Source organism: Pezoporus occidentalis, unplaced genomic scaffold (assembly GCF_034315485.1).
Source record: "Pezoporus occidentalis ecotype Australia unplaced genomic scaffold, CSIRO_AGI_Poc_V1 ctg32, whole genome shotgun sequence".
Lineage (NCBI taxonomy): Eukaryota > Metazoa > Chordata > Aves > Psittaciformes > Psittacidae > Pezoporus > Pezoporus occidentalis.
Window position 1 is genome coordinate 3,203,671 of NW_026915158.1, and position 21,496 is coordinate 3,225,166.

General features: G+C 42.3%; 1 protein-coding gene across 6 annotated transcripts in view; it reads left to right on the top strand.

Moving 5' to 3' along the window:
* Window positions 1-21,496, top strand: part of JADE3 (jade family PHD finger 3) — a 67,668-nt gene that overhangs the window by 10,563 nt on the left and 35,609 nt on the right. Inside the window, exon 2 of one of the 6 annotated variants that reach the window (XM_062628629.1) lies at window positions 9,398-9,451. The exons of 3 other annotated variants lie outside the window; for them this stretch is intronic. The gene's annotated coding sequence lies outside the window, so the exon portion shown is untranslated. Of the gene's footprint in view, window positions 1-9,397; window positions 9,452-12,744; window positions 13,032-16,101; window positions 16,204-21,496 lie in introns of those variants that run through there. 2 more of the 6 variants (XM_062628630.1, XM_062628632.1) reach the window with 2 other exon arrangements.

A 21,496-nucleotide genomic window follows, 5' to 3' on the forward strand; every position in this document is an offset into this window, starting at 1 on the left:
CCTTCAAGTCCAGGAATGCACAGTATATTCACTATTCACTCAAATTCCTAGTAGCCACAGCAGTTACAGAAACTTGAAAATGCCTGTTCTGTAATCTGTATGAACCCCTCTGTTGTACATTGGTGAGCATTATAACTTAATGTAGCCAGAAGAGGAGGCACAGTCTTTTCTTGACTGCTGTCAACTAACTGTGATCTAGCTTTCCCCCTGTAATCCAGATGTAAATTATTCTGAATCTTTTATTTAAACTCGCTGATGCCAACCAGTTGTGGGTGGGTTTGGTTTTGGTGTTTTTTTTTTTTTCCCCCTTACCTACATTGACCACAATAGGAACAGAAGCTCAGCTGGCTCATTTGGGTTATAAAAGCTGGTGGTGGCTTCAGGCATGAGCTCCCGACCAGCAACTGGTGGCCATCCTGCATGTAAGTGGCCAGAGCTAAATGGCACAACATAGGTAGTAAAAGGTTGCGTGGGCTGGGCTTCCCTCAGAGCAGTGGGGAATAACTGCGGGTACTTGCATGCTCCATTTAGCAGCAGCAGAGTCCTATGAGGGAAAGGGGCCTGGGGTCTGGTAGCTGGGCTTGGAAGGTTGGAGGCATTGAGGCTGAATCTCGATGGACAGAGGAGGGCTGAGAAGGCAAGGTGCAGAATGTGGGATGGCCTTTGCAGGTGTGGCAATCATTGAAGCCTTATGCAACCCTGAATTGGATATTTGAAGAGTGCGAGCGAGGGGAGGAGGAAGAAAGGTCTAAGCACTGATCTGATTCCTGAAGGTATCTGTTTACAGGACTGCAAGTCAGCAGTTGAATCTGCAAGAGGAGAGATTTCTGGCATCATTTCCTCTTTGGTTTGTGAGCTGACTGTCCTGAATGTGCTGACACTTTGAGTCCCGGCATAAAGACCTTTTCATTTGCTGCATGGGGAGTTAAAACATTACGAGGCTTGTTGTTTCTTGTTGTTTCAGAGATGTAACTTGAAGGCATTGAAATGCACAGTTTGATATTACTTCAGTCTGAAGTCTAAATCTGGCCCTTCATCTTTTATGTTGTCAGTGCGTGGAGGATCCAGCAAGAAACAGTGATGTTGCTTTTAGCATTTGTGACTCTCGTGTGTGTGGTGGGGTCATGGGACTTGCTGCAGGGTGTATGAGAATGGCAAGGCTGTGCCATCAGAAACATAACATCTGTTACCATGCTTCAGAGGTTCTCACACTTGGTGAATAGTTTTATTTTTTATTTTTATTTTAAGATCTTCACTAAAGATATCCATAACTGTGCACAAATATAATTGCATTAAATTATGGAAATTATCTGTGGGAAAAGATGCTTCTAGGTCATCTAGATCATTGCTTCTGAACTGTTCCCTTAGACCTCCCTTCAGCACACGACATGAAGTAGCTATCACTCAGCTCTAGAAAACGCACATAAGCGCATCTGTTTAGGACAAGATGTGCAAGTCAAATGAAGTGGGTTGACAGTTAAGATCTAACTGGCCAAAATGTGACTGTGTCTAACAGTGAGACATGTTCCCTTTCCTCAAGAACTGGCTTTGTTTTTGTTGTTCCAGATCCTCCTAAATAGTCTGGTTTTGCTGGTCAGTGGCTCAAAGCCCTGTTCTCCAGTTTCTCGTGGTAGGTAGCACCAAACTACGTTTGTTACTTCTGGACTCAAGAAGCCTCCTGCCAGTCCCTGATATGTATATCCCGGTTCAGGTGTTCTACTGCAGGCTTCTGCCATGTGCATTTGTGGTCTCCTTCTGCTGCAGTCCTCTGCATTGCAATGTGACTTGCCATGGGGAATACCCACTCTTCAGAGAGATGCATCTTGCAGCAGGCTTAAGTAATACATCTCAACATTTTGACGTGAAAGAGGAGCACAAACCTGACCTGGTGTGTGGACTGCGGCATTACTAGCTCTATATTAAAGTATTATAGAATAGTTTGGATTGGAAGGGTCCTTAAAGATAATCTAGTTCCAGCCTCCTGTCACGGGCAGGTACAACTTCCACTAGACCAGATTGCTGAAAGTCCCTTTCAACCTGGCCTTGAACGCTGCCAGGCATTGACAGCCTCAGCTTCTCTGGGTGACCTTTTCCAGTGCTTCAGCATCCTCATAGTGAAGAATTTCCTCCTACTGTTTAATCTAAATCTACCTTCTTTCAGTTTGAAACCATTACCTTCTATATCCCCTCAGTCTCTGATGCAGGGAGGAGAGACACATGGGTGGAACAGCTACTTGGAATTGCTTTACTCTCACCAGTGTGCAGCGATATGCACATGTGCTGTGCAGTAGCTGATGCACAGTACTTGCTGCTCCACAGTAGCATGTTTGCATGGCTAGGTGCAGTCCTGGGTGCAGAAAGGCCAAACAAACCACTTTGTGTAGTCCTCCTCTTTATACTTGGGTCCCATTTGTTGTCTTGCCCTTGGGCTGGTTTGAGGAATGCTGAGCTGGATCATGTTGTTTTGGCAGTGTAACTACCAGGACTCTTGTTCAGTCTTTGTTTAGACGTCAAAAGCTGCAGCCTCCAATCTGTCCCCTGGGGATATGGACCAGCAGTTCTGACTGTCAGCATGTTTCCTTGATGCTAAGCCTAAAGTTTTGGGTTTCAGTTTGGTGATTTTTTTGTTTTGTTTTTTTGGTTGCTTTTCCCCCCCTTTTCTTCTCCTAAAATTTATCCCATTCCTTCTCATCTTTTACAGACCCATGCCTACCATGTTTCACTAATGTTAATATTCTACTGGACACATGAAGACTATAAACAACTTTGTGTGCACCTTAGGATGGGTGGTTTAAGTTAAATCCTGTGTGTATGTGGATCTCGGTAGCTTTTCCCCATAAGGGCAGTTGTTTCAATCCCTGACTTTTTTTGCATGCATATGTTAATTATATTGTGTAACAAGTAATTTCAAGGGAGTAATAAGTTTTGAGTATTTTGCAGAGTGGCTGGCACTACACATGCACTGAATAACTGCTGCGTTGGGTCACCATCTGGGTGCCTACAGGCCCAGGACTTCAGAGCATTTCATAAAACGGCTTGATATTACTTGTTAGTTGCCTTATGAAACCTATCCTTCTAGGCATCCTGCTGCATTGTTTGTCTGAAATGGGGGTAAGCTGCTGTGGGAAGTTGTTTTCCCAGCAATTTTGAACTGGTTGCTGGAATTACTAAGTCATTGGCTATTATTAAGAATAGACTCGTTGCTGTGTAAAGGTGTAATGAAATACTTTTGTGACAGTGGAAGGAAATGAAGGTGCTAGGGAGTTGCTGGCTTTTTTAGCTGCTTTCCACATCTCTAACCTGCTTTAGGATGAGATGGGCTGTCTTTAGATTTTTACAATAAGATTGTGAATTTGTACTGAATTGCAAGCAAAAATCTAACCCTGTTCGCTATGAATATTTAAAGATTTTAGAAGACTATTCTTAAAGCTTAGTGACTTTTTCTTTTCTACTGCCTCTAGGATAATTATTGCCTGGAAGTCTCTTCAGTTAAATACGATGGCTACTGTTTTGGTATTTGTATACTTGTTCCTGTTAAGATTTTTCTAGAACTATAAGGGGAAAGAATACCATTACCTTCTTGCTTTATACTATGATTTATTTATAATTTCAAACTACTGTCCTTATTTCCCATGCTGTCTTAGTAGTATTAAAATCTTCATGTGCATTTTGTAAGAAATCTGTGTATACTGGCAGTCCGTGGGGAGCCAGGTACATGTGTTAGGTAGCTGAGACAGTCTGTAAGAAAATTAGGTGGTAAATAATTATAATTTTCTAATACCTTTCTCACATAAACAGTTGTTACATCTGTGGAATTATTTATTGTGATGTAGACATGAAGCATCGCAAGACCAGCTTTCTAATTCAGTCGTGAAAGTTCATTTATGAGCTAAGAATTCCACAGGAGATGATGCAAGTTATCAGAAAATGAATGTTACCAGCATCAAGCTAAGGAAAAATGGATTAGATTAAATGCTCATAGAAATGTTTGCAGTTGCTTAGAAAACGGAAAGGAAGTTGCTAAGCCACTGTCCCTCATATTTGAAAAATCATGGCAGTCAGGTGAAGTTCCCAACTACTGGAAAAAGGGAAATATAACCCCCATTTTCAAGAAGGGGAAAATGGATGACCTGGGGAATTACAGACCAGTCAGTCTCACCTCTCTGCTTGACAAAATCTTGGAGCAGATTCTCCTGTAAGGCATGCTAAGGGACATGAAAAACAACAAGGTGCTTGGTGACAGCCAGCATGGGTTCACTAAGGGGAAATCCTGCCTGACCAATTTGGTGGCCTTCTATGATGGGGCTACAGAACTGATGGACAGGGTAGAGCAGTTGATGTCATCTACCTGGACTTGTGCAAAGCGTTTGACACTGTCCCACATGACATCCTTGTCTCTAAATTGGAGACACCTCAATTTGATGGGTGGACCACTCGGCAGATAAAGAACTGGCTGGATGGCCGCACACAAAGAGCTGTGGTCAATGGCTCAATGTCTGGCTGGAGACCAGTAACGAGTGGTGTCCCTCAGGGATCAGTGTTGGGACCGGTCTCGTTCAACATCTTTGTCGCTGACATGGACAGTGGGATTGAGTGCGCCCTCAGCAAGTTTGCCGAAGACACCAAGCTGTGTGGTTCGGTTGATACGCTGGAGGGAAGGAATGCCATCCAGAGGGACCTTGACACACTTGTGAGGTGGGCTGATGCCAACCTCGTGAAGTTTAACCATGCCAAGTGCAATGTCCTACACCTGGGTCGGAGCAATCCCAGGCACAGCTACAAGTTGGGCAGAGAAGAGATGCAGAGCAGCCCTGCGGAGAAGGACTTTGGGGTGTTGGTTGATGAGAAAATGAACATGAGCTGGCTTCAGTGTGCGCTTGCAGCCCAGAAAGCCAACCGTATCCTGGGCTGCATCAAAAGGAGCGTGACCTGCAGATCGAAGGAGGTGATCCTGCCCCTCTACTCTGCTCTTGTGAGACCTCACTTGGAGTATTGTGTGCAGTTCTGGTGTCCTCAACATAAAAAGGACATGGAACTGTTGGAACAAGTCCAGAGGAGGGCCACAAGGATGATCAGGGGACTGGAGCACCTCCTGTATGAAGACAGGCTGAGAAAGTTGGGGCTGTTCAGCCTGGAGAAGAGAAGGCTGCGTGGAGACCTCATAGCAGCCTTCCAGTATCTGAAGGGTATGCTGGGGAGGGACTGTTCATTAGGGACTTGTCCTGTCCCCCATTAGGACAAGGGGTAACGGGTTAAAACAGAGGAAGTTTAGATTGGAGATAAGAAAGAAGTTCTTTACTGTGAGGAGGGTGGTGGGGCACTGGAATGGGTTGCCCAGGGAAGTTGTGAATGCTCCATCCCTGGTGGTGTTGAAGGCGAGGTTGGACAGAGCCTTGGGTGACATAATTTATTGTGAGGTGTCCCTGCCCATGGCAGGGGGGTTAGAACTTGGTGAACTTAAGGTCCTTTCTAGCCCTAACTATTCTATGGTAGTTGCTAATTAGTTTAAACAGGACAGGTGAATGTGGTGAGATTTAAGTGGCCTTTGCTAGGTCCAATGTTATTTGCCGTTGATGATGGGGGTAAAGGAAATAAGACTGCTTATTAAATACCCAGATGAAACTGAGTGGAGCTGTATGTCTGTTTGAGAAGATGCTTTGAATGTACAGTTGTTTGACACATGGAGAAGGAGTCTAGGAGGAGGGGTTGAACAGGGCTGAGCAGGGGGCTGAGTAGTAGCTGTGATGGGAGGGTCTGGCTCTACACTGGCAGACTGGGAGTGATGGGCCCAATAGCAGTGATTGTTTATGGCCAGGACATGAGGCAGCAGTTGTGTTGCAAAAGCAGCCACACTGGAGTTCACTCACAGTATTATTATATGTGACTCACGAGACGGTAAATAATGGTTTTCTGTAACAAGGAAAAAATGTTTTATGTCTAGGGAAGGGTTCAGCTGGAAGACTTCACCCAGATTTGGGCATCACAACCTTGCAGTGGTTTTGTGCAGCAGCACGAGAAAGGTGGTGGAGAGCAGCAACTAGAAGGATCAGAAATGTTGAAAACATGGCCTATGAGCAGAGGGTGAAAAATGGAGTTTTATTTAGTCTGGAGAAAAGACTAAGGCGTACTAATTGTTCAAGCATGAAGTTAACTGTGTAAAGAGGAAAGGGGTGATCTCTTCAGGGTCCAGTGCAAAGAGAGACTTGGTAAAGGGCTTGAGCTCTGTCAGGGGAGATGTGTGTTATAAGTGCTGGGACGTGCTTTCTAGCAGTGGAAGGGGCGCACCTGGAGAGGATGTGGAGCCTCTGCTGTGCAGTCTGAGCTCTTGGTCCCATCTTGGTGTGCTTTTCCAGCACCCAGGCCAGTCTTTTCTCCTGAGTCCCTCTCTTATTGAAAATGGCAGTGAAGCGTGCAGGATGGTTAAGGAGAGAAGTATGAAGCGCTGTTCCAACCAGCACGGTTCTTGTTTTGGAGGCTTGGCTGTTGGCAAGTACTATGGTAAATTACAGAGGGAATGATAGTATAACAGTAGTGATAACTGCAAAAATAGGTCTTTGTTCCAAATGGCTTTCTGTTGTTAAAAGTTGTGTTTTAAGAAATAAATCTTCCTGATGCTTTTTTTTCCCCTGGTGATGCTTAGTTTCCAGGCAGTATTTATGAAAAGCTACTGTGCATTTCCAGGGTCTTTTTTTTTTTTTGTTGTTTTTTTTTTTTTTTCTGTGTCTGCATTGTCCTTTAGTTTCCTTAAATATTTTTTTTTTCTCTTTTCTGTTTCTCCGTACCACAGTTTCTAGTGCTGCCTTGATGCTTTTTCAAATGCACACCAGGAGTAGAAATTTGGGGTCTGTTGACACAGTGCGTGCAGAGAGGAGGGCGAGTGTCTCCAGCGTGATCCTTACCCTGCTCCTGAACTTGCTCTTGATGGGGAGATTTGGGGGGTTAGCACCCTTCGAGGCCGTGGAGCACTCTTCTGTTTGTTCTTTTCACCTGCTAGGGAAGAGTTCCCTGCTCGTTAACTTGAGGTGATTTAATTTAGTGTTTCAGAATCAATATGTTAAGACTGGCTTTCAAAACAAAATAAAAGGAGAAAAGGGGGGAATGGTAATTTGCGATGTCAGCTCTATCTTTCATGTTATCTTGTGTATTTATATATGGTTGTGAAATAAATCAAGTTGGGACTGAAGATTGTGACTGTAGTGTAAGGGTTAGAGAAAGAAAAGATTTTTAGTTGAACCTTTTGATATTTCAGAGTTCATCCTGGCATTTAACTGAGCAAACAAATGTGTTTTTAATGAGGAGTTCAAAAATATAATAGTTTTGTGGTTCAGCGGGGAGGCAAAAGCTGTGGTTTTGTTCACACTTAAAAGTTGTAGGCTGTGTTGCATTTTAATGATGTCATTTGGGCTGCCACGACCAGGGCTTTGCTTGTGTTTCTATGGAAAACTTACATTAAAGGGCTTCAGTTGGGACTCTAAAGAATTAGGCCTTAATGAAACGTCTCATAAGAAGAATTTGTTCGAAGTAATGCTTGAAAATTTGATCCAGCCACTCACTCATTCTTTACTTTGTATCTTCCTTTGGTCTCCCTTCCCCAGTGCATTTTGTGGGTGAGGTTCTTGGCATTTCTTAGCCAGAGGGTAGAAGCAGCATTAGTACCAGTGTTTTGTGGCAGAGCAGCAGTGGGCTTTTAACACAAGTCCCTCTCGTCACCACCTCTCACTGTGTTGTGTGTCAGCTCAGCAAACCATGTTTCTGCTGCACACGAGCTGAGTCCCTCTGGATAGAGACTGGAGGCACCCATCGATGCCAAGTGCATTTTGTCTCCTGCTCACGGACCCTGTGATCGCTTCAGGCCATGCATGTGGTGGTGGCAGCAGTGGTGTATATCTGCTTATCTCCAGTTAAAAACTCGACCCACATAGTGTGATTCATGTTTTGGCAACCTTGGCTGTGGTACTGCTTTGATCTACAGATGTTCTAGCATTGCTCAAAATTAATTGCTTAATGTGGGTTATAGCGAGAGACTGTATAAAGGAGATGGAAAGAGGAAACTGGGTTGATATAAAAAAAATGCTCAAAGATAAAAAACCTAAAGACAAAAAACTCAATGACAACTTTGCCAAAACCTTACAATTTTCTAAGGTCAGCATACAGGAGCTATAATATATTGTGTGTTCCCCTACCCCCGCAATTGGAAGGAAACATTTTCCTTTGATGCCACAGCCAAAGTTGAGCAACAATAGTTGTACTAAGTAATAGAATCTGTGCCACTCCTCAGTGGATGGGTGGTGGTATCCTCTTCTTGTGCTGCAGATGGGTGGAGAAGCAGAAACGTTACAGCATGGTGCTGACACTTGGGCCAGAAACTGCCTTATTTCAGTTAGAAAGACATTGCCATCCCCTCCTCCCCCTTTCACTCTTCTTCTGGTAGGGTTTGCAGTTATCAGTTCCTTGGTTTTTACTTGAATTTCTGCTTTCTAATACTTTGTTCCCCAACTTGTAGCAGTCCTGTTTTTGTTAGCTTTTTATTCTAAGGCATGGGGTGGACTGCCTGCCAGGACAGACACTGGTCTAACTGCTGACATCTCCGAGGAGTGCTGCAACTAAGCTGTTGGGTGTAACGACTTTAATGCTTTTGCCATGTCCATTACAATAGGACACAAACCATACATGTGCATAATGCTGCAGGAGGTGAATGCGGGCAGTTGGTGAAGAGAAAAATTCCTTCTATTCCCATATTTGCTGTTGCTCAAGGCTGAGAACTAGATTAAAAAGGGCGAGTAAGCGGAATCCCTGCCAGGAAGCTGAACTATCCAGGATTGTCAAGGAGAGGTTTGAAGGAATGTCTTGAGGAATTAAAGCAGGAGCCATAGGGAGCTTTCCCTCTATACTTGTCCTCCCCCTCCCTCCCCCCCATGAATTTATAAGCATGCTCAGTTCATAGAAGGCCCTCTAGAAGGAAGAAAGCATTGGTGTATTTGGAGAAAGCAGCTCCTTAAGTCAGCTGAATAAGCGTGCAGCATCTACTTGAACTTTTTTTGTTATTCCCCAAACAAGATAGAGAAAATGTTAATTAAAGTTCTGTTTTGTTGGTATTGGTAAAGTTGCTTCCCATTTGTGTTAAGAGGAAGGCAAAACCAACTTTAAGATTATTGTTATGAATTTACTTTTAGTTGTAGTATGTGTATATGTAGCTGATGTATTTCATTTTTTCATATATTAAGTTAGAATTATGGGATTTAAGGCTTTAGATTATGGGTATATCATTTGCTTGAGAAAATTGCAGTAAAAATGTAATAACACCCTTCACTTACTTGCCAAAAATTAAGCTGTAGCTCAGACATGAAATGCCTGATGTCACTCCTGCTACGTAAATAGCACTCCTTTCATTTTTTTGGGAGCTTGTGATGTCATAAGCTGAAGCGAAAACATCTACCTCATGACCTGGCATGTAAGTGAAGGAGGAACTGATACTTAAAGAACCCTAAATATGTGCGTGTTGGTGTTTACAATGTGTAAATTGAACCTGTATACCTTCAACTTTCAGATATTGCCTTTTAAATGAAAGCTTTGTGGATTTTAAAGGAGTATAAAGTCCTTTTAAAGGAGAGGAAGTCATAAAAGAAGCTGTTAACAATGAGGTTCCAGCCTGCAGAGCTCCTTGTAATAATTTCAGTTAAAATCTATCTTTACGTATCCTGTAATGCTTGGAAGGCTAGTAGGCATAGACAGAGTAATTTTATCTTACCACAATATTTACATGTGCTGCTTCTACTCCTTTTCATTCTGTGCTGCTTCTCTGGATATAAATTTTGATAGTTGTGATGAATACATTCTGTACCCAGTGATACCCTTTCTAAAATTAAAAACCGCTTGTGCACAAGGTTTAGATGCTTTTACGTGCTCAGATGCTTCACAGTAAACTTCCTGCAGCTTTGTGACACTTCTATATTCTTTTTTTTTCCCCCCTTAAGTAAGCACAAATATTTCAATCCTCTGCAGAGGCATTTTCAGAGCCTTTTTTGTCTGCCCGCTTTCTGCTTTTCTTTTGTGTGGCTTAAAGGATTAAAGTGCAGTCATGGCTTTGAGGGGCTGATGTCAGCAGTGAGCTGGGTATTCCTAATTAGTGCTAACACCTGTACCTCATTATGAAGCCTCATTCAAGCTGTCCAAGTGAACCAAGGTAGCCGGTCTCTGTTGCACGTCTCTAATGTGATTATAAAACCCTCTCCTGATGCAAATTTTATTACTTATTCAACTTTGGGATTGATGTGGAAAGTGAAGCTAAGCTGAGCCATTTGGCTGGCTACCAAAGATCATAAGGAATGGCAAAGAGAAGAGATGCAGTCATCTCAGTTTCAAGACTTGTAGTTCAAAGCTTGTTTCTGCTTTGACTGTTAAAAAAGAAAGGCGGGGGGGGGAGTGTTTTTTCTAATTTTCAGTGTCAGATACTCTGAATTTAGAAACCAGATCTACAGACTCCAGCTGAGCTCTGAACATCTCAGTGCAGTTGCTATTGTGCATAACCGATTGATTTTCTGCAAATAGAGCTTTGGCCTTGACTACTCTTGCACCATCACTTTGTCTTTTAGGGGTCAGTGTTTAGAGATTCCTTTCTATACAAAACCAGCATCGGCCTCTCCTCCCACCTAATTCTGTGCTGTTAGCAGGGCTGTAATACAATGTGTTGTGCCATTGCAGTTGGAAAGTATGACCTCAGACAGATTTGACTAATAAAATTAAAGGCTCAAGTGAAACGGGTCACTGTCATGTTTGGGCTTTGCAGGCAAAAGTTTAAGCATGGTTACTTTTTTTTTAGGTAGTTTCAGTAGATTTTTTTAAGGGTTTAGCTTATAGAATTCAGGCACACAGTGCTGGCTGCAGGTTCTGGGTTATTTCCCTGTGAGGGAGGAGAGAGAGTAAGTTGAGATGTGTGTCTTGGAAAGGTTTTGGGTAATAAACCTGTAAGAATTCACATGAGAACGTTGTGCTAGTTATTCTGATTTGGAAAAATGAAAGAAAATGGCAGTTTAGTGAAGTCTTAAACTTCAAACATGGAGTTGAAAGTCTAGTTATTAAAGGGGTTGAAGCCTTGCAGAGTAGAAGAGAACCCAAAAGAAAAGCCTGAATGGATAGTGCCCTAAGGTGCATGTAAGCTGTATTTGCACAGAGTGTTTATTAATTTCTCTTTAAGAAAAGAAAAAAGGCAGCAACTCCAACACACTGAGAGTGAGCTAATCTTATATTTAATCATTAGGACCAAAATAGTTCTCTACAGTGAACAGCGATTAACAAATTCTTCAGGGAAACAGCATGTCAACTGTCAGAACCCCTGGTGGTTGTGCTCATCATAATCAGTATCTTGTCTGATAAACACACTCATTTCAGTATTTACCATATTCCTATGGACCATCTATCTGACCTGTAGTCCAGAGAGGTCAGGTTGGGAACTGGTAGATTAAGAAAATAATCCACTGCACAGAGGTGAATTGTTATGAGCAAGTCTGGTTTCGGATGAGCTCCTTTACTGAATTAGGCCAATTACTGTCTCTGATAATGGTCAATAGAAGACACCTAGGGAAAGAAAGCATTAAAAAGCTCATATAGACTCTGTTTCTTGTAAAATTTTGACTTTGGGATTTCCAGCAGATTGACATGACATATTGTGTTTAATAGCCCTTGTCCTCCATTTGCCTAATTCTCTTCAATCTGTTTATTTTTAAACCTCTGCAACATCCCATAGCATTGAGTTTCTCCAAGTAATTTTGTACTAAGTGACTTTTTTCTTTTAACGACTCTAGTTCAAAGTTTGTTCCATAACTGTGTATCCCTTGTCTTCCGCACCATGAGCAGCAGTGAGTGTCTCCATCTTGTTTGCTGTTTCTTAACCACTTACGGCATCTCTCTCCTATTCTGTATCTTCCTTTCTCAGCTGGGAAGTCTCAGATCGTTTAATCTTGTGCCCTAAGGCCATTGCATGCTTCTCTTGCAGCTGTAGTTGGAGGTTCATGTTCTGCAAATACTTTTTCTTCAGTGGTGCCCCTCCAGAAGGTACTTCCTTGCCCTTAGCCCAAATGAGTTATCTACTACTGTTGCTCATCCATAAAGCTTTCTCTTATGTGGCTCAGCAGGTGCAGCAAAAAATATCAGACAGGCTTGTATTGATGCTTGTTGCTGCTGGTCTTGCACCTCTCTTGTATAGGTGCAGAGCTCTTTGTGCTGTTAGTTTCTGCTACAGCTCACCTTGGAATACCCAAGGACCTGGTTTTTAAAGGCATTTTATGAATGTGTTTGTTTTCACCACCTTAAGGCCTTTCAGAAGCATCCCATAGGCACTGTGGCATGGCTGTGCATGTTAACTGGGAGCCATAGTTGGTGTTGAGGTAGGCAGCTCAGTGTCCCTGGCAGGGGTGTCTGAAGGAGCAGATGGACCATGCCTGGGCTGCTCCTGGGTCACAGCTTCAGTGTGAACAACTGGTCACTGTTGCAGAGCTGAGGAAGTGGATGAGTAGTCTCAGGTGGCTTTATTCTGCCCAAACACAGGTTAAGACATGTCTTCTCTCAGTTGCAGACCCTTGATAACAAATACAGCTGCAGCCTGCCCTGTGCCCTGCAGCTGCACAGGGTAAGAGCCTGCAGAGAGGGGGACTTTACAGGTTCATAAAACCTCACTGACCAACTGGAGTTGCATATACAAAACATATTGACTGTGCAGGTTTTGCATTGTGTTGTGGAGTTTTGAGAGTGACTCTGCTGTAAAGGTGGTTTTGTTTTGTTCAATTTTATAGTTGCACTTTTAATTGTAACCTCTCCCTCTTTCTCAGCAGAGACTTTATTACTGCTCTTGATAGCATGTGATTCAGTTGCAGCATGTTGTGGGCTCTTACCTATGAATAAAGATGTGGTGAAACACCTCCCTGCCTTCATGGTTTGTAGGCATTTCCATTCTTTCCAGTACAGAGGTGGAGAGTGGATGAAGTGACCTGCTTTGGAGTCAGATTCATTATCTCACACCCCTGCAGCTTTGGAAGGTCAGTTGTGATAGTTCCTTGTCCTCATAGGATGGAAAGGATAGTATTTTTCTGTACTTTCTCACTCCACCTATTCAAGTACAGCTGCTGTTTGTGATCCACCCTATGGGTTGGCACCTTTTTTCCTGTGCCAAAAAAAGCCACCTCCATCCACTTGCTTGGCTTTAGCACAGCTCAAGTAAGGACATGCTTTCCACAGAAGGGTGGGGGTCTAGTCTTACTCATTTTAATCTTGTTTATTTAGTCAAGAGGGGGGGGGGGGGAGGAGGGAGGAATTTGGGGTAGTGTTAATGGTCAGTGTGGCCCCTCATCAAAAAACCAGGAAAGTGCTTCAGCTTGGCTCTTTGGTAGGAAATTGAACTTTATGTGGTCTTTAGGATGCATCACTTGACTGCTTTCTCAAACAAGATGTGGCAATTTAGAAACCTTGGGCAAATACAATCATTCTTTTGTTCCCCTTTCCAGGGTGGTGTCAGCCCCAGTGAGTAAGTTTGCTGTCTATTTTGTCATTGCTGCATTTTGCGTTACAATGGGGGGTGGGGGGGGAAGGGTAATTTTTCTTTTTGCCTCTGCTCTGTACATAAAAATGGACAAACATTATTTGGTCACAGTATCATTTTCATAATGTCTTCTCTCACCTCAGTTGGGTGATTTAGAGAAACCTGGAATCTTACTTACTTTTTTATAAAGCTATTTTAAATCTGTTGGCCTAAAAGAGTCCTGAACATCGTCGGTGTGTTGTAGTATTATAGATTGTAGCACATAACATGAAATTAATTGACCTTCCATTAAAATTAATTTAAATTCATTACTTATTAAGGCCTTTTTTTGTCTCTTTAGAAAGTTTTTCAAACTAAAAAAGTGCTTTAACAAGTCTAGTAAATCTTTGTTCATGTTGTGATGTTTTGACACAGAGAATTAAATACTGCAGTTGCATATGTGTTGTGTGAAATGTGAGAAAATGTAGTAGGATGTTAGTATTCAACTAGTGATTTGGAATATTCCAAGTATTATTTTGAGTTCTGGCTGTGACAGTACTTCCCCTTTAAATGTTCCTTCCCAGTGATCCCCTTGGTGCCCTTTTTCTTACTTGAAGAAAACTTCAGCATCCAGACTGTTTATTTTCAGCTTGTGAATGAAAACCATTTCTTGTCCGATGAGGAAACAAGTCATCAACTTCATGTTTCCTATAGGAAAATATTTGTGTTCTTACTTTCTGTTATCCTTTGAGTAGAATATAAAGATGCAGCTTGCTGTTTTTTGTAATCCTTCAGGCTTTGTTAGTGATATAAAACTTTGCAGCGAAGTTGTTAGCCTCTTCAAAGTATTATAACCAATAAATAAATGAGTCAAAAGAGGTAACATATTTAATGCATTCTACTGCTGTTGATTCTTTTATTGTTTGAGACTTAGGAGAAAACAAAGAGAATGGTGAAAGCTACTTACTTTATTTGCAAGTACCAAAAAAATAACCAATTATTTGAAGCAAGTGTCTTTTGGGAAATGAGAACTTCTGCCTGTGCTATTAATAGAAAATTTGTTTTTTGGAATCCCAGTAATGCATCCATTTCTAGATCTTTCCTTCTCTGATAATATTTCCTGCGTGTATTCCTAGCTGTGATGCTAGTTTCTTACCTGTGTTTTGTCAGGAAAGCATGCATTAATACAGCTGGAGAGCAGAGAAAACAGATTCAAGTGGAAAACTGCTTGCAGCATCAGGCAGATAAAGCAAAGTGGCATCTTCACTTGAACTAGTGTAATACTCATTATTGCCTAATTTTCAATTAACCAGTGACTCTTTTGTTAGTTTCTTTCATTCTCCCCTCCGGCTGTGGAGCAATTTCATCACAGTACAACAGCAGGACAATACTTGGTGACTGAGTGCATCACAGGGATTTTTATCCTGTTTGTCTCCACGTGTGCATTAGCAGGAAGGGCAGCGAGCGGCGAGGCTGTGGGATAAGCACTTGGGAGACCTGTATGCAGCTGCCTGCTTTGCCAGAGGCTCCCTGCATATGATGTATGGCTGCTCTGTGCTGCAGCTCTGAAATGTCAGAGCTTTCAGTGCTTGCTTAACATGAGCCTATCGTGAGGGTGGATATGGTAAAGACTGCAAAACACTTAGAGCCAAGGTAATGTGAATCATACCAGGTCTTAAAATAGAAAGCCCAGCTAACCACTCTCTGAGGCTTTTCTGCTCAGTGATACTGGAGAGGCGTGTGCATGCTGCTCCTGTTTCTCGCCAGCGCTTGACGTGCCCATGACTGCAATCTCCTTGCAGATACAGTGCATGAGGCTGCCTTTGGGTGTTGAATCCCCTCGGGGAGCCCCTGGGCAGCCATCTGCTTGTTTACCTGGCTTAGCACTGGGTGCAGTAACCTGCACCAGTCAAAAACTGTCTCTTACTGGTCAGTTTTTAGTAGCAGGATGTCCACACCAGTCTTACAGCAAAGACCTTAGCCTCATCTTTGTTTAGTAAGTACATATGGACTTGTGGGGTTTTCTTTTTTCTTTTGCCCCTTTATTATTAGATGCTGCCTCAGTGTTAATGTCAGGTATGAGTTTTCTTCTGAGGGAGCCCTGTAAAACAGGCAACAAACCATTAGTAACTGCATCTTCCCTGCTGAGGGCTCTTGGGAGCAGATTAAGTCCTCCACGTGTGTACCTGAGATCGGCACTTTCTGCGGCATATGGTGCATGCGTGTAGTTAAAGGTCTGTATGTGAGCCAGCCCCTGCCTCCTGGGGGATTCCTTCAGGGATGAATTAGCTGCCCTGGAGTTTCCAGCAGCCTGACAAGAGGTGGCTTGTTTGTGTGAGGCTGGCCTGAGGAAGCAGGAACTGTGATGGCTTCCCTCTGGCAGCATGGCGCTCCTCCCTCCCCTGTGGGCCTGCCCTGCCTGCCTGCCACCTGGGCCTCAGGCACTGACCTGCTGTGTGGCAGCCGTGGTAATGCCTGCTGGGAACTTGTTCCTTGTTTCTTTGCATTGGGAACTTTGTCACTCCATTGGCCATGAGGTGGGCCCAGCTGGGTCAGGCAGAAAGAGAAGACACCAGCAGGGTGTTGGTGTCCTGCTGAGGACGGTGGTTCCCTTTTCCTGAGGGCTGTGCCCTCATTTTAGCCTTTTTCCTGAGTGGAAGCAATGCTGGGAGGTGTTTGAGGAGCTGGGAGAGGTGGGTGAGGAGTGTTCACTGGGCTGCTGCAGCCAGGCAGACGCATCTCTGGTGTTGTGATCATAGCAATGCCGGGCAGTGCCCGGCTGGTTGCTGTGTCAGGGGAGGAAGTGCTGCCTTCTGATTGTTTTTTATTTTGTTTTAGAAGCAGGCTTTCATTCAAACTCAGTACGGTATTTTGAGGGAAATAATTTTGTGTGTCTTAATCTCTACTGCTCTTTTAGGAAAACGGTAGCTCTGTTGATAAACAGCTGGTATGAAAACAGCCTTGCGTTCAGGAGCAGAAAGTAATTATGAGGACTGAAGCAGAGAGGAGCAGAACCACGTATGCATTGGTGTATTTGCTCGCATTAATGGCAGTCTGATGTTTTTTATTTTTTTAAATTGATTTTGCTCAGTTGGTACCGTCTTCAGGATGCAGTGTTTAATGTGAAGAAATACTTCCATGTCAGCCTGGCCCACTTGGCTGCTCTGTGCACAGGCCAACACATGCAGCTTGCTTCAAAGACAAAAATAGAGCTGCTCAGTCACTGCCGGGTGTCAGGGAAGCACAGGGAGGAGAGTGTCATTTAATCTTTCAGGCCTCTTGGAGAGTTGCTGTCGAGGTGGTGGTGCTGTGTGTGTTGCTGGTGACTTGGTCTTCTGAATGACTTCGATTTTGAATGACTTCTGAATGACTTCGATTTTACCCAGCTTCTTGGTGTGAGGTGATTTAGCTGAAGGCCTCTGGTGGAAATCTGTCCCCACCTGCCCTCACGGTGGGTCTTCACGCGGATGTGGCACTGGGAATTAAAAGCTGCTCTTCTGTTTTCAAGGTAGGAAAGGCAGTTGTATTCTGGCTGTGCTGTATTTTATTGTATCATCAAAGCATGTTATAAATGTGAAATAGCATCACTTACCCTCTTTTTATACTCGCAAAGCAAAATGAAGGCCATTAAGTGCTTTGCAGTAGACCAAATGATGAATCTTCTTTGTAGAAGGGCACGTGAAATGATGCCAGGGTTCCCTTTTGGCCCATAATCCACCAATGAATGGGAAGGGGGGGGGGGGATGATTGGGATTTCTTCATCATGATTTTATGATCTATCAGCTGACTTCAGAATTTAACTATTTCAGGTGATAAATTGTGCTGTTAGATGATACTTTGGGTTCTTCTTTCTAGGTTTTAAACACACAGTATCCTTGTGGCAGGTGCTAAATGGCCTTATGTAAAAAGGTAATGTACAAGGAAAAGAGAGATGGAGACTAGGTAGTTGCTATTGCGCTTCATACAGACCTATGTTGTTATCCAGATTCCTGTAACGTGTACTTCCTTGCCTACTAATGTTATTTCTTTAATTAATGACAAAGGAATTGACTGTCACTGGTAGTGCTGTTTCTAAAAACAGGCTCATTCCTCCTTTGATTATTATGTTAACCAAGGCTTAGTTTGAAATAGTAGCAAGAAAAGGTTTATTTTGTGGTAGGCCAAGTACAGTCTTCAGAGAATAAATCAAGCTTTCATTTTGGGGGTGAGAGGAGAGTAGGATAGATGTGGTCACTTTATTAGGGTTCTTCAGTAGGGGGATATTACTAGTCTTAAAATGTTCATTCTCTTCAGAATGAAATAAAGAAAATTTTTTTTTTTTTGCTGAACTTTTCCTGTGAATTGTTTAAGCTTTCAGACCTTTTTGTTGTGGCACATACTGCCAACCCAAGTCCGAGTAGGTGTTTTTTCCAGTTTATAAAGCCTTTTTGTGAGATTGGATAGGATATTAAAAAATAATAGTAATAAACCCAAACATGACTGATCTCTCTTCCTCTAGTTATTTGAAAGGTTGTATTAACTCTACTCATATTTCATCATTTCCCTGGCAGTTGGCTATGAAATTTGACCTATTTAAATGGTCTTACTGTACTACATTTCCTGGAGACCTTTCAAGATAATTTGCTTCCTAATCTAAATTTAACAGTTACATAAACCACATTTTGGAGACTTGGAAATTTCTGCCTACTGCCTCTGCCTTTTTTTGTATTTTTTTTTTAATTTCTTTTTTAATGTAGACAAGCCATATTGGAAAACTGTAAGTACAGATTTTTTAATCTGAGATTTGCGTGTAGCTTGTCAGTTGGTTTGCATACATAGATGCTGTTTTTCTTTTTAATAAGATAAAGAAAGTAGGTTATTTCTTTGTCACACTTGAAAGTTTCCGTAATGCAGTGGCCAATTCCATTTTTTGTCAGTCTATTTTAAAGCATGAAGAAATAAAATCTCACAGGTCTAGGTTATATTTGCCTTACAGCTCCTTGAATTTCTTTGTTGCCTTTTCCTTTTGTATAGGTGTTAACAGGTACTGAGTAGCGTATGGATATATTTAACCTTTCTCTGCAACAAACTGAAGCCAGGAAGAAATGACTGCTACTCCTTGGAGATACTGTTTTGTTCTGAAATCTGGGCTAGATTTAAGGATTCATTTTGTACGTTTGTCACTAGTGTCTTGCCTAATATGCTGGGTGAGTTCAGACTCTGTGAGATACCTCATCCTTCTTTGTGCTAACTCTTGTTACATTCTTCAGCATATAGTGCATCAGTATCAGAACAAGAGGATAAACTTAATGGCTTATTTGGTAAATTTAGTTGTTTACTCTGACACAAACTAAAAAGGAAAAATGTGTGTTGCTATTGTTTTCACAGGTATTTGAGTTTTTATTTTGAATAAGGCTCTGAAATTTTGTTAACTGCTGTTTACATATGCTGCTTGACTGATTTTTTTGAGTAATTCATGCTAACTAGCCCTTCAGAAAGGGGAAGTGCCATAAGTCAGTGCAGCTCAAGTTTTCCCTAGGGAGAGGAGAATGGTGGTAGAGGCAAGTGTTCTTGTTAGCTTCAGCTAACTGTAAATAAGCAAAAAGGAGCAAACATAATTTAGAAATCATTAATTACAAAACGTCTCCCCTAGATTTTTGGCACAGAGTGTTTCATTTTTGTCAGATTCTTGCATGTGCTGGCTGATATGTTGATTACTGTTAAATTGGGATCCATGTTCTGTTTCAGCCAGGTGAGTGCAAGGTAATTTTTTCCTAAAGTGCAGTGATATGTTGGATCCAGCATCGATTTTGGCTCCAGGGCAGAATTCCCAATATGGGCATCAGCCTTCTGGAAGCCAGGGAGATGCTGGCAGCATAATGTTGCTGCTTGTGGCTCAGGAGAGTGTGTTTCCTGGGGTTATTTTTAGTTGAACACCTGAACAGTTCAGGGCATTTTGACTTGCTTTTGAGTGTTTAGGTGACAACAGGGAATGAGGCCGATTTTTCTTCTTTTAAGTTGTGGGTTTTATCTTTAGTAGTTGTGAGCACATCAGGGATATGGCCATGGCTTGACAAGTCACAAATGGGACAGGTGTGGAATATGGTTGAAGTTTAGGAATTGCTCTGGTAATTGATATTGAAAATGTTCCACTGTGGTAATTGCCTGGAGGATTGAGTATCTTTTTGCTTGTGACATGGTGGTTTTGTAATGTCGCTTCTGTATTTTAATTTTCATTTAAACGGTCCCTCAAGGTGAGCATCTTTAGAACTTGGATATGTTGTCATACGTGATAGATCAGTTGTTAGTCCTTCTGTGGATTTAAGAAGTGGAGAGGTGGGGGGAGAACTTTAGATCATGACATGTTATGTTCTTATTCCTAATGATCATTTTTAAGTTAATCTGTGCTTGACTGTAATGCTTGAGCACATTTCAAATCCACAGCCACAGCACTTCTACTTAAGTTTTAAGGTAGTGGAATCATTACGCAGTGACTGGTAAATAATAAGGCTTTTCTTGGGGCTTTTTTGGGGAGCCACTTACCTTTTTTGCTCTGCAAAAACATTTCTGTGTTGCTTTATGCTCCTTGTTTATCTTAGCTTGTACATTGGAACTACTGTAAAGTTTAAATGCTAAAACTAATTTCTCAAAATTCAGATAAAAAGTTCAACATGCACATTTGCAAAACATCTGTATGAAGAAAACTGAAGTGGAAGGAGGCTGGTTTTAGTTGTTTGTGGTCCAGCATTTCCATCATACTGCTGATAGCTCATCTTACTTTTTTTTTTCCCCCTTTATAAACCGCATCTATTTGAGGCTGTGTTCTAAATTTATATTGTAACAATTCTGTGGAAAAAATATTTTTTATCTGTTCTAAAAGTTCACTAAATCTTTCATTTTGTATGTAAAACTAAAACTGTTTATTTGACTGTCTTGGTTTGCCATTGATACTGTGAAGTAGGAAAAGGGCACTGGTAATCTCGTTAGTTTATTTATTACCTTTCTAAGCTTCATGCATATGTTGAAAAAAAAATTAATTGTGCTCCTTTATTCTAGGCTTAATTTCACCATAGTTTGCGGGGTGAAGTTAGAAAAGGGGCCGAGCTAGGATATCTGAGGGATTGTACCTGCTTGTGTGGGATTTTTTGGTTCTGCTTGTTTGGGCTTTTGGTATGTGTGGATTGTCCTTTCTTTCTACGTTTAACCCTTTCAGGGATATTTGTGGGGGGTTGATTTTTATTTTTTTATTTAAACTCTTCACAATGCATTGCAAGTGGTAACGCTAAATGTGATGGAAGAAGTAGGAACTTCAGCACAGGGTTGCTTGCAGCCTTGCTCTGGATGGTATCATCCAGCAGATAGTATCATCATCTGAAGCTGAGGGACAAAACTGGAGGGTGCTGGACTGCTTTGCAAGGAATTGGACTGAAGCTGGGAGAGGCTGACATAAGTTTCCGTGTTGTGGAGTCTGGCTTTGTAGCTCCTGTCTTTCTGAGCAGAGCAGCTGCTGATTCTCCTGCGTTCTGCAAAGGCAGATGAAGGAGTGAGGTGGGATCTTTACCACAAAGTGGATGTTACTTTGGGACACCTCACTGATGACTGAGGAAGTGGTATCATTGTTAGTGAGCCTTTTTGATGAGCCCTCACCGCACTTTTGAGTGGAAGTGAGCTGGAAGTTGTGTGCCAGTCACAGTGTATGCAAGGGTACAGCAAAGGAGTCTCCTACCTACTAAAACCAGAAGTGAAGTCCCCTGCAGAGGTAGTCCTGTTGAATGATGCTGAGTCTTGTTACTCCTGCATCGGGGGGGGGGGTGGGGGGTGGGGTGGGGTGGTGTATATAGCTGGTGTTGGTCACTTTAATAACCTCTCTTAGTGAATGCAGCACACACCTGTGATTTGTTGTAGCTCTTAGTGACTGTTGTGGTTAATACTGCTGAAAAAAATCGGTAAGGACTCCAGTGTTATTACTGTTTGGGGCTTTTACCCTGAGTGACTGCTTTCACTGTT